The sequence below is a fragment of the Hirundo rustica genome, chromosome 2, assembly GCF_015227805.2.
Source record: "Hirundo rustica isolate bHirRus1 chromosome 2, bHirRus1.pri.v3, whole genome shotgun sequence".
Lineage (NCBI taxonomy): Eukaryota > Metazoa > Chordata > Aves > Passeriformes > Hirundinidae > Hirundo > Hirundo rustica.
This window is the reverse complement of record NC_053451.1, coordinates 84,542,745-84,556,763: the sequence shown is the minus strand read 5'-3', so window position 1 is coordinate 84,556,763 and position 14,019 is coordinate 84,542,745.

Here is a 14,019-nt window from a genome sequence, read left to right as displayed (position 1 = left end):
CACGCATAAAATGTGCATTGTGAGACCTCTACCATCCTTTTCCCTAATGACATGAGTTAAACTTCTGAGAAGGTAGGATTTTACCTAGCAGTGCACTTAGTATAGGTTATACACTATCATTTTTCATCTGGCAAATATGGTGAGAACACAAAGACCTCTTTATTGCTAAGGTTAAACTTCCTCTCTATTACCATAGCACCTACAAACTGGGAGAAACTGCAGATAATTTCAAAGTCATATATTTATGGGCTGATTTTTCAGAGCAGAATAAATGATTGGAAAAGTCACCTCAAGATCATGGTCTTTGCTGGCATTCTCCAAGGTCCAGTATGCTAGTTGTCAAGCTGGCTATTCATTTTGTAAATTTGCTGAAGATAAATAGGACACTTTTTCTTTCTCCTGAGCTGTTATTTTGTTCTGGTCCTCGAGGCTCGATCAGCCTGCTTCACGTTCTTTTGATTGCTGCTAGTTTTCAATTTAGTATTGCCACTGGCAAGTTCACAGTACAATAATCCTAACAGTCTAGTTAGAATTAAACATGTTTTTAATCTAGTAATGTGAGTGTTGACATAGTCATTGTTAGTGGCATTGAAAAGTAAATACATTCCTCTTCTCTTGCTTTCAGGTCAAAAAACAAAAGTAGTCTCTTCATCAGACCAAGTACCTAGACCAGTACTTCTCCATCACCTGAATTTTCTGCAGTGGCAAAACTCATCAAACACCTTTGAGAAATTATTATTACCTAGGACGTTCTCCTGGTGGGAGAAAGGTCTCTTCTTGACCTTTCACCCCCCACCTCTTTGAGATAATAAAAAACCCTAATAAAAAACCCTTTTGGTTTCTCATTTTTATCTCATCATGGTCAGTGCTTTATCCATGTCCTGTCCTTCTTTCCACCGCTTCCATAGAGCATAATTTTTTTTTTCTGTAAAAACTAACCATCCCAGTAGATAACGGTACCCAGGAGGCTCTCTCTCACTGCTGCTGTGTAGCTGCTGGTTTATTTTCCTGTTATTTTTCCCCTAGCCATGGATCTCACTGGATTGACCATTGCCCCCATAGTTTATATAGTGCCTTCTAGGGAAAAAAAATAAAAAATCTCTGTACTCTGAAACTAGAATGTCACTTTGCTATTTAGAGGCGCTGTGGGTGCAGCGTTTCCTCTAGGTGTTTCCTGCTGCCTCCACCAAGCTTCTTTTTTCTGTAAAGACACAGAATAGTGTGTGTGTGGGGTGGTGTTCAGGTTGCAATTTATTAAATCCAAATGCAGCTTTAAAAATCAGACCAGATGACTGGCAATCTATAAGCAGCTCTTTCTCACTGCTGACTGAAATGGGGGGTTAGGCAATTGGGTCAGATGAAGATGTCTACCCTGTCTAAGTTGAGGAGAGATAAATCCCATCATTGTTACTTGTGATGGATAGTTTTTCCTTCACAGCCTTTACATAACATCTAAAGATATTTAAAAGAACCTTAATAAAAGGTGTTGTGAAGCAAAAAGCAACTGCTCTTAACACGTTGTAATTGCACACTTCAGCATGTCTGGCAGATAAGGCATCTATTGTTCCTTTAATGCACGCGAGACACATAGCACATTTAATTACCCTGTATGTCAAAATTAATACAGATCCCAAAGCAGGCAGTGTCAATACATTTAGTTATATAGCAATTATAGTGCAGCCAGAGCCACTTAATGTACAGGATTGAAAACAGAAACTAAACAAACATGAAAAAAGAGGAAAAAAATCATGGATCAGGGCTTCAAAGAATAACCTTATAACCTTAGGAAAGCAGGAGTTGTTCATTAGTACTAGGCTGCAAGTCCAAATAAATATGTAACCTCTCAAAAGTGTTCAGACCAACCCCAGAGCCTGTTAGGCCTTGTTGTTTTAGAGACCTCAGAAAGGTGAAGGTGAGCTCTTGACACAATGCTTTTCATTTGAATTCGCTCCTGCTCTCTCGTTTACTGGAGGTAACTTCCCTTGGTACCTCAGCTGGCTTTCTTTGCACAGAATGATTCTCTATTTGCATTTTGTTTCTAATACTGAATTCGCCTAACATGATTCAATCTTATTTTCCCAGTGGTACCATTAATATTTTAATTTAATCAGAATTTCAGGAACTTGTTTGCCATCCAGAGCAACTTGGTTACCTGTCAGCCTCCATCAGCTTGTCATATTAGAGGTGATTGTTCCTTGAATCTAATCTACTTTAAATGATTTCATTGGGTAGAGGTCTATAAATCATTTCAGAATGGGTCTGACAGATGAAGGCTTAGGTAAGTAAACAAATCAGGCTTGTTTTACTTTAGGCAGCAATGAACTTGGCTTTATCAACTTCTCATTGATTTCTGCACTGCAAAAGGTCAAAAAAATCTCTTTAACATAAGAACATTATTAATATAAGTACAGTATTACAACCAACTATAATTAAGATAAGTCCCAACATTCAGTGGTTAGGCTGACTTAAGAACATTGCAGACTGCATTTCAATAAAGCCTGTTATGCAGTTTGAATTGATGAATTAATTTCCAAAAGGTTTACTTTTGTCTTTCCAATCAAAACAGAAATTAACTAATTAAGCAATCCAGAGTCCCACTGGATTTTGAGCCAAGATTAGAAAGGATAATATGATAAGGCTGCAGCTAGGAGTCAAAAGTACAGTACATTATTTGAATCTTACAGTATCTTCGCATTTACTTACCTAAATCATAGCTAAAAGCAAAAAAATCTGGTCCCTCTGAAATATTGCTAAGGAATCAGACATCACATTGGGCTTCACTTCAGACATGCTGGGGCTGAGTTAATCAGTGATTGTCAGCATGAAGCTGGCAATGACAAGGTGATACAGAGAACAAGCTATATTATGTAAGAGCACATTTTGTTGTAGTCTCTGGATTTCAAATAATGCTGGCATGTGTGTCCTGGAAGAGCTATGTCTCCTTCAGTATGAGTAAGGAGGAAGGATCTGCTTTGCTGCAGATGTGATAGCTTGCGGAAAGAAGTAAAAATGGGTACAAAAATGAAACCCCCACCCTAATTTATTCAATTAATTGTGTACACAGTTAACTAAAATACTAATAGGAAAGGTATAAGAAGACATCCTGGAACAATTTTAGATGCCTTTTTGGGGGTCAGTGCCTGTCAGCACAGAAAGTCTAAAATGCTCAGTGACCAGGATTCCAACAAGACAGTAAATCAGCATCTAGAAACTATGGCCCATATAACTCCCTCATCCCCAGGATCTGTTCTACAAAAAGCAATGAATGCCTATTTCTGTTTCTATTTAGCTTACAAAACGGCATTCAGACAAAATATACATTTAGTAATAAGTTTAAGGAATGTTTTCCTTGGAAAAGCAGATTTGGCTGCACTGACACCTCCTGTCACATCACTGATCAATGGAAGTTAGAAAGTTATGCAGACAAACATGCCCATGGCAGTATGGCATGGAGTTACAAAGTTTGAACTCACTAAAAAGGGGCCAACACTCCTCAGTTTTGAATGTCCCCAAGGAGACGTGCAGGAGATAAAAGGTAATAATTACTATGACCATAGACATGTTGAAGTAAAATTTCTTCATCTTGATCTCTAAAACACTTCAGAGAATTTCGTTTCCTACTGGGATGACCTTTCTGCTTTTTAGACTTATATCCACATGCAAAGCTGCTTCAAAATTTTTATTAGGATTACAAAGTTCATGGATCATAATAGGCTATGTAAACGATGAGATTAATGAAATTCAGTGTCTGTAGCCAAAGAATTGATGAGGCCGGTGTCACACCCACTTAATTTGGCACCTCAGCACTAGTTATGAACAAACTATTCACAGCTGAGATTACTGGGCAAATTTACAGGAGTTTATGACATGGCTTAAATGCATAGTTCTAGTTTGCAGAAATTGTCTTAAATGCTCTGCTCCAAAAGTCCTAAAACCACTGATAAGCTAGGAAGTGGTGCTGCTTGGGAATGCTTCTTTTTGTCTCAGGCAAGAGTATTGCATTACATTTTCTAGTTACATCAGCGTGTATTTACAGGTCACCTTCCTGTGCAGTATCAAACTCTTGTGTAGGCAGTGAATTGGGCTGCAGCGGGTGATAACACTTTGTCCTGCACTGGACAATGTTCATGAGTGAGGCTGACATGTAGAAAGAGAATGTGAATATTGGCCTGAAAGGACACATCTGTCTTAACTGCCTAAAGTCTGGTGTCTGGTAGAAAATGCATCTGTAGGTAGGGATTTATCCCAGTTCTCTTTGATGGCATGTGTCCTAGAAATGCCCAGTTTCTCTTCCAGCTACAGACTCTGGACCATGTCTACTCACAGCAGAATTACTCCTAGCCTGGATGGATAAAATTCTTGAGAAAAAAAGTCCACTCTAAAGATGCTGACTGTCTCAAGACCACAAACTCTACTTAGAATAAGGAACCATGTCATCTGCTGGTAGATGGTCATTACGGTCTGAACAGAGTCCATGCTCTGCCCTTCAGAGTGTTTCATGGGCTAACACCAGATATCCCAAGGATTAATAATTTTTTTTTTACCCATCCTGGTGGAGTTTTTCTTTTTTGTTGTTTTGTTTTTCCATTTTTTTTTTCTAATATGGTTAGCACTAAATTACTTCCTCTGCAAAACTGCAAGACAAAAAGGGTTTATTGAATTTCTTTGGGAATAAACTCACCCTTCATGTCTTCCCAGCAATACTAGAAAGAAAAGGAAAGTGTTGCATGTGGAGAATACTGCAACATTCAGGCTACATTGCACATACATAAAAGTATGATTTTGTTTTGGAGCAGCTTTTAAACTGCCCCAAAATTATCCTCAGGACTAACATTGTCAGTTTCTAATATACATCTATTTATTTGTGGCTTTGATTATATTAATATTTAGGAATGCCATATTTCAGCTACTTAAGTGCTTCCAGCCTGGTTAGATATGCTTTAATTATTGTTACAATTTTTAGAGTTTTCACTCGTAAAACACATTTAATTTAAAGTCATAACTGTACCAACATAAGAAACAATATTTTATTTAAATGAGATTTACAGATGGTAGTGACTTCCAATACTTCTTTCCACTTTTAGTTCCTATTTTACTTGAAAATAGCCAGGATTTGAGAAGAATTCAAGTCTTACATAATAATATTAAGCATTGAGACCTACCATAAGACCTCTGGTAATATATATGGCAAGGAAGAAATACAATCCTCTGAGACTTATGTTGCTGCTGGACTCACCTTTAGCTGGCAGTGAGTCCATTTTGCAGCTGGATAAAAATGGCTCTGTCCAACCTGGGGGTCAGCTTCTGGTGTCTTCTCACAGAAGCCTCCTCTGCAGACTCCCCTTTGCCAAAACCTTGTGGAACCCCACTAGTGACAAGTCATCAATCTGATGTCACTCCATTCGCTGTTTCTGCCCAACACACAAGCCTGTTGCTCACCCATCCCATGATGTGTTTATCCAGCTGTGTGCTGGACATTTTGTCCAGAAGGATACTGTGAGAAACAGTATCGAAAACTTTACTGAAATCAAGCCCTTGATCACATGGGTGGGTTACCTTGTCATAAAAGGATACCAGGTTTGATAAGCAGGACTTTCCCCTCATGATCCCATGCTGGACCAATAACTGCATTGCATCTCAGGTGATTTTCAATATCTCCTGGAATAATTCTTTCCATAAAACTCCCAGCCACTGAAGTGAGACTGACAGGCCTGTAGTTTCTGGGCTCCTCCTTCTAGCTCTTCTTGAAAATCAGGACAATGTTTGCCAGATTCCAGTCAGCTGGGACCTCTCTAGATTTCCAAGAGTGTTCAAAAATCATTGAGAGTGGTTTTACGATGACATCAGTTAGCTCTTTGAGGCTTCTTGGAATCAGACCTTATAGATTTGTAGGGATCTACCTGGAGCAATTTCAGGGTCGACTGAGAGTTGATAATTCTGGCAATTGATACTGCCAATGAAACTGCATATTCAGACATCAGTGTTAAACATAATTTGGAAATGACATGTACAAAACTTTGTCACAGATTGTTCCTGTTTATAGAAGTAAGATTGCATTCTTTCTGTACAGATTTTTTTTTTTTTTAATAGTTTAGCAAAAGTAGCATTTACCAACATTAGTTAAAATGTTTACAATACAACCTTTTGTTAGTAACTTCACAATTTCCTAATCAGACATATCTCATCTGAAAACAGAAACATTCTTCTGACTTGTTTTAGTTTCATTTGCTATTGCCATTCGGAAACATTTGGTGGGAAAGAAACCTATGTGAACTGGAACTCCAACATCTGGTTGTCTTAAGGAAAAGTTATACTGGAGGTGTAAATTTGTATTTTGGTGTTTTGCAATTTTTTTAGTATGAGATCAGTGGAGAGTGTCTAGGAAGGGGCATTTATCACTGTTTTTTATTAAAGTCTGTCTGGAAACTTCAGGGAAGTATTATCAGTGAATGCACATGAATATACTAAAATAAATGGGTACATGCTTTATATTATAACTTCACTTTTTCTTTCATATATTTCCAATACCTTAATCAAAGTTATGCCTTGGAATTATATTAAACATATCTAATACATGTACAATGAATACTTTGAATTCCGTCTCTACCAGGCTTAAAATAAAAAATCAGGAGGCATATTGTAAATTGCTCAGGGCTAGATCCTCCTCAGCCTCTTCATTCCAGTGGGATTTTTTCTATTAAATTCACAAGTATTTGGATGCAGGTCCTTACTGCCTTTTTAGCTTTAGCCAGCGAGGAGTGAGTTTCTCATTCAATGGTAAACAAAAATTATTTGGGCTGAGGGAGGTGCTCTTCAGGTATGAAACCCGCCTCTTGATGGTACAGAAGCCACTCTATTCTGATGAAATGCTGAAGTAATTATTGGATTTAATATCAAGTTTTTTATCCCAGTGCAAGACTCTGTCAGTTCCAGCATTTACCACTGGGAAAACTTGTAATTCATGAGTTTGTTTTGTTCAGCTTAAGTGTCTGAGTGTGTGTTGCACAGAATATACAAGGATAATTTTTATGATATGATTAGCAGAAGACTGAAGTTTTTGTACAATACGGACATTTTCTAACTAAACTAATATTCAAAAATTACAGAATTTATCTGTCCAAGAACTTTATTTCATCCCATTGGTGTTAATATAAGTCTTCTTTACAAATAAAAGGTCTGTATATTCCTTGCCTTGTGAGACCAAACATTTTGAGGAGTCTAAGCCACAGTTATGGTTAACTGAAGCAACAATGAAGTGGGGCGATGATCTCGCAAAAACTTGAGACAGACATTAAAATCAATATTCCATATGGCAAATAAAAATACTCAAGTTTTAAAAATGTAAATTTACTGTGGTTTGGCTCTCTTTTGTTTTTTCTTGCTTCATAAAATTTGATATTGCATGATTGAAATGTATGTGGAAATAAATTGTTTTCAGCAGTCTCCATTTGAATAACAAAGAAGAAATACTAGTGCTCTTGATTTGAAGCAATTTTCTTTTCTCATTTTGCCAAGGAAGGGGAAGGAGGGGGATAAAAACAATTCAACAACTCTATCATCTTGCTACTATTTTTCTGATGGCACAGATATGAATTAAACTGAACCTAGGGAAACATTAGAATATTTTGATTTTTATGTTCTCTAAACCTAATGTTGCTATTTTATTATATGAAAGTTTAATGCTTCTTTCCTTTTGGTACCAAAAATAGGACTGTTCTTCCCTGACTGACATCATTGCAAATTCACTAAGATCAGCTTTTGTGTTAGAAATGAATAGTGAAAGGGTGGAAAACTCAGTTGATACACAGCTTCTGCAGATCTTTTTTAGGTCAGCTGGTTGTAGTTCTCTTTTTGTTTAGTTTCAGCTCAGAGGGATTTTTGTTTGTTTATTTTGGTGACTTGTAGTAATAAAACAAAAACTTTGGGCCGTATTCTGCCAATATTATATGTAGAGAACACCCAGAGGCTGTCTACAGTACTTTCCCAAGATGAGATGATAGATACAGAGATTGGCAGGACGAACTAGATGATCTAATGAGTTTTTCTTTTTTTCCGTCTAAGGTCTATTAAATAAATTTAAAGAAGAAAGATACTGACACATTTTTCCCCTTGGCCAAAGGACTGAAAATGCTGGAGTGATTACACACAACCTCTGTTTAACAGCTTGGATTTTATAGAAACTTTTCTGCAACGAAAAGAAAAATCATTGGCACCAAAAAGTGTAGCTTTCACTGCCTACTCACAAACTGTGGGAAATTGTATATAAGACATCAGAAAAAAAGTTCTGCAGTATAGTGGATAATGGTAAGGCCAGATTGTGAATATATTTCAGTTATTGATGACTAATAATAGTCTGTTATTTATGATTGAAAGGGATGTAAAATATCCTTATCTAAAGCTTTAAAATATCAAAAATAGCAATAACAAGAATAGTGTTTGTAAAATGTGTACTTTCGTGTTTACATTGAATGTGAAATACTGGTGTTGGAAAATTCTTTCTTAAAAGATTTTGTATACATATTTAACTCCTAAGAGGAATTAAATAAATGACAATCAGAGCAGGGATTCTTTGCTGGCCTGTGCAGTCAGACATTACCTTTGAAAACATTACTTGATAACTCATGATATAATACTTTAGAAAAAATACCTTTTTTTTCAGTGCGTGAACTTGTAGTTTTTGCTTGGTAGATTATTCCCAGATATTTCAAATACTCTAAACGCATTCTTCTCTTCTGGTAACTGTGTCAAGAACAAGATTGCTGCAACATACATCCATGAGTAGGTGGTCAGCACAGCAGGCAAATGCTACGACTGTAAGACAAATGATAGGTATAAATTATTTGCAAGCTCAAGTAACAGCAATTTGACTTTTTTGAGCCTGTAACAATGCCCCCAGAGACGAAAGTGTGAATTTCTGTAGATCATTGCATTTTCATGGCCTTGGCATTAAGTAAAGGTTGCAACTCTAGGTTTTGAATTTCCCTACTCATAAATAAGAGCCATTTTGGGTTTTATGTCTGATTTTTGCACAAAATATGTCTATTCTAATCCTTGCTGAGAAGTCTTCAAGGAATAATAGTGAAGGCTTTTTGGTATAAAATTTCATCTCACATGCTTGTAGAAACATACATCTTTGGTGTTGAAGTTGCAGTACCTATATCAAGGGCTTGAGTATCAAAGCCATCCTCTTCTGTATTATAATGTTTAACAATTTGCTGATCATGACTGACAGGTTCACACAGCTAACATGTTCTGGAGCTGTGGGTGATTTATTCCAGAATAACTTGTGTGATTCAGAGAATTTAACTGCTATAGTCTTTCTTCTCATGACAGAAATGAAATGTCTATTAGCATTGATTGCATTCCATTTAAGTATCTACATTAGAGAAGGGATTTCACCCTACAGTGTCTTAAAGTAACAGCAATGTAGGCACCCAAGTTTTCATTGAAGAAACACAGAGAAAGGTCTTTTTGTTAATCTTCATTAGCCTTTGCAGTGGGAGTTATTTGTGTTGGCCAAGCTTTTTTCCTTTTCTTTTCTTGAAAGGACCATTCTTTTCCTATGTTCTCATACAAAGTTTATATACAGTACTAAAGAGACAAACAAATCCCTGGCATGGGGAAAGCAGAAATAATTCTTACAAGAAGATTAGGTTTTTGACTTTCATGCCACAACCATAGTAAATGTGAGATCACAGACCTGAAGTGAATATAAGTTCTATATTTCTTCAGTAATTTTCTTTATACAGGCACTGGACCTGTCTTTCCTTATCTCCACCACAGAATGTGGTGATGTAATTTTATATGAGCAAAATTAAGCAGAAGATGTAACTGCAGACATTCAGTTGAAATTGCATCTGATCACATTTTTGTTAGGATTCTTCAGTAGAAATTAACATCTTTCTCATTGTGGTGTTTATGACTAGGATAAAGTTAATTTTCTTCATGGTAGCTGGTGGGGCAGTGTTTTGCATTTGTGCTTGAAACAGTGTAGATGGAATCATAGATTCAATCATAGTACCATGGAATTATGGAATCACAGAATGGCATGGTTTGGAAGAGACCTTAATGATTATCTAATTCCAACCCCCCTGTCATGGGCAGGGACACCTTTCCCTAGATCAGATTGCTCAGAATTCCATCTAACCTGACCTTATACACTTCCAGGGATGGCGATAGTGCTTGCACAAAGTCAAGTCCATTTCTGCTTCTCACTGCAGCAGTCAACAGGCTGGGGGTGAACAAGGAGCTGGGAGGGGACACAGCCAGGACAGCTGATCCCACGGGCATGTGCCAGACGATGTGGCCTATGCTTGGCATGTAAAACTGGGGGAAGTGATGAAGGGGGGGGATGATCCGAGTCATAGTCTCTGTCTTCCCAGATCAGTGTTGTGTGAGATGGGGCCCTGCTCTCCTGCAGATGGCTGAAGCCTGTCCATAGGAAGCAGTGAGTGAATTCCTTAATTTGCTTTGCTTGTGTGTGGTTTTTGCTTTACTTATTAAACTGTCTTTATCTCAACTCATGAGTTTTCTAGCTTTTCCAATTCTCTCCCCATCTCAGTGTGGGTGGTGTGAGTGAGCAGCTGGGTGGGGCTTAGCTGCTGGCTGGGGTTAAACCGCAATGTGTATTATTTACATCAATGCTTGATTAGAGGTCCTAGGAAAATTAAACTTCTGAAGTGCTAGATCCTGTATGGAGGGTAATAGTAGGCCAAGGGCTGAAGACATGATGAAACAGGTGGGTAAAATAACTGAGGACGAGATGTGGCACAAACATGGGTGTCAATCCAACAAGTAGAAATGCACATGCTCAGAAGCCTCCAGCTGATGCATTTGGATGTGGGTAGGCTTTCTTCACACTCTTGTTTAACCCATTCATAAAGACATCCACTTCTATAAAATTGTCCCATTAGTTATTTGCCTGATTTTGAGCTCATGAGTTACCCACACAGAGGATGAGAGAATGGTTGTGGATGTTGTTTACCTGTTTACCTGTATCTACAGCTTTAAAATATAAACTGACTTCTCCATTTCTCATTAGTTAGCTGTCAGAAGCTGGGTACAAGAAAGCATAGGATTTCATAACAGTAATTTCTCCTGGAAATCATACCTGAATTCAAGGTACTGCTGATATGTGCACTATATGTGCATTCTCTTCTTAGATGATCATTCTTTTTTTTATGCTTCCAAGGAAGCAGCAACATGGGTCTGTGACCCAGGAACTTCCAACAAGCAGCTATTTAGAGGATTCTAAGAAAAGCTTTTCATTTTTTCTAAGCAGGAAGAGGAAACTAGCATCTTAGTGAATACCTAGGTTCAGTTCTAGGCTAACTGAAGAAAAGTGTTATATTCTTTCATATTCAAAGGTAGGTTTGCTTTGAGGATATAAGACCCAAATTTGAACAATGGTGAGGAACAGCTGAAAAGAGAGTTGGGTGATTATCTATCCCCAAGAGGCACTGGGAGTAAGTGGAGAGCTTGAGTCCCGAAACATTTTTCCTGAAGAAAGCTGTGACGAAAAGGCGAGGATGTTATTGGGTTGATGTTTCTAGCCAAATACATATGTCTACAATACGTGTTTATTCCAGGCATAGTCAAACTATACTCCTTTTACAGTAAGAGAGAAACAAGCACTTTCTTCAGTTACGCATCTCTTTTACTCACATAAAAGCGTGGGAAAAGTCAGAAGAACTACATCATTAAAAAAAGCAAACAGTTTAGGACACCTAGTTCAGATGTATTAAATGACACTTTAGACATCTCTCAATTAAATCAAGATCAATTATGCTAAAAGAGATTAAATAAAAATGATCAGATTGAGTAGAACTAGAGAAAAGATGTGTAAAGGGAAAAGAAAAAGGCCTTTAGTTATCACAGAATGATAGAATAACTTGGGTTGGAGGGGACCTTAAAGTCCATCTAGTTTCAGCGCCCCTGCCATGGAAAGGGAGATCTTCCATTAGACTAGGTTGCTCAAAACAGCATTCAGTGCGGCTTTGCAAACTTACAGCAATGGGGCAATCACCATTTCTACAGGCAACCTGATCCATTACCTCATCATGCTCACAGTAAAAATTTCTTCCTAATATCTAAGTTAAATCTACTCTCTTCCAGTCTGAAGCTATTCCCCTTTGTCCTCTCTCTACATTCCCTTCTAAAAAATATCTCTCCATCTTTCTTTTAGGTTCCCTTCACTTACTGAAGGGCCACAATTAGGTCACCCAGTAGCCTCCAATATTCTAGGCTGAACAATTCCAATTCCCTCAGCCTTTCCTCATAGGAGGGGTGCTGCGTTCTGCAAATCATCTTTGTGGGCTCTACTGGACTTGCTCCAACAGGTCCATGTCTTTCCTTCACTGAGATTGCCAGAGCTGGATGCGGCACTCCAGGTAGTGCATCCAGCTGAAGCATGAGTGCAGAGTAGAGGGGCAGAATCCCCCTCCTTGCTCTGCTGGACACACTGCTTTGATACAGCCCAAGACACAGTTGGCTTTCTGGGCTGCAAGCGCACATTGCTGGGTCACCTCCAGCCTCTCAGCACCTATGTTATGTGTAGACAGTTATTTGTATATATATGAAATTATATTGGGACATATAGAATAGGACAGAGAAGATGTAGGTTAGGTAATTTGAATATTTTTTCCAGCCAAAGAAAGAGGAACAGACTAACTAAATTTGGAAAAAGAGAAACTGAGAAAATAGGACAGCTATTCTAAAGTGTATCCAAACAATAACGACAAGAGAGTTATTTATGCTGAAGGACAAAGTAGGAAACAGAACATTTGTTTAGAAAGCGTCCATAGAGAAATTAGAGAAAGGTTTCTAATTATTACAGGAATTTAACTAAGAAAGACTCTTTGCAATTACAAACCTATCTAGTTTAAAATTTAAAATACCTGACAGATTTCTTAAGAACTTTGAATGATGTGGGTTTGCCTATTATATTAATGCTTTCTAGCTGATCCAGTCTTAAGCCTTGTTTTATTTTATTTTAGAATCTTTCTGGATGAAGGTTGTTGTAAAAAAAACATTATGGCCACTGTCAAAATCTCTACAAACTCCTTTATTTTTGTAGCACTTCTCCAGTTTTGTTTTTGTTTTGTAAGGTCTTCGAGAGCAAGTTACCCAAGCGAAAGAAGGCCGTTTTTCCCTTGCCTATTCCACTTATCCCTGTGCACTAATCCAAAGGCCAGCTGTAGTACAGACCTTAGGAAATTTATAACCACTTTGACCACAATGGTTGAAGAGCTTTTTGAAAATTCGCGGTTTCATCTCTAATTGCATCTTCTGCAAAATACCCTCTCTCTTTTGAGGGAAACCTTAGATTTTGTTGGTAAAAAATGAATGTTTTGGTTAGATCTATTTATGTTAGAAGATCCCCTCTAAATAGAATTTGGATTTCCAAAAGTATTGAGCATTTCTAGTAGAGCTTTTAAGAATATGTGCAATAAATGAACATAATCCAAACATAGAAGAAAAAAAAAGAAAACGTGTGAAAAATTGCAGTGTATCTATTCTATCTTCAATACTTGTAGGTTGGTATCTTTTCTAAGATTTGAAATTGCAGATAAGCCTTAGATTTTCCCACTGGTTTCTCCTTAGGCATATGAAACACTTTCCAAATTTTAAAACAGATCTCTGGCCAGTTCAGACAGGCCTTCAGGTAGGAGAGTGTTTGAACACAGTACCATCCTATTCCCAGTTTATCTCCAGTTCCATTACCAGGGCACATTTCAAATCTTTACCAGGACTTACAGAAGGATCACTTCAGACCTCTTTTCTTCCATGTCCAAGCACTCGTATTTCTTGATCTAAAAAAATGTTGTTTGGGTATCAATTGAATTATAAAGACAAACATTTAAGTTTTTCTTTATAACTTATTAATGAACATCTTGAATTTTCGTAAAATTCAACGAGCTCTGAATTACAGTGTCTCCCCTAACCATTCCAAACAACAGTCAGCAGCAGAGGACATTCATGCAGATGATGTACAGAATTATGACGTTCCTGAACTCCTTG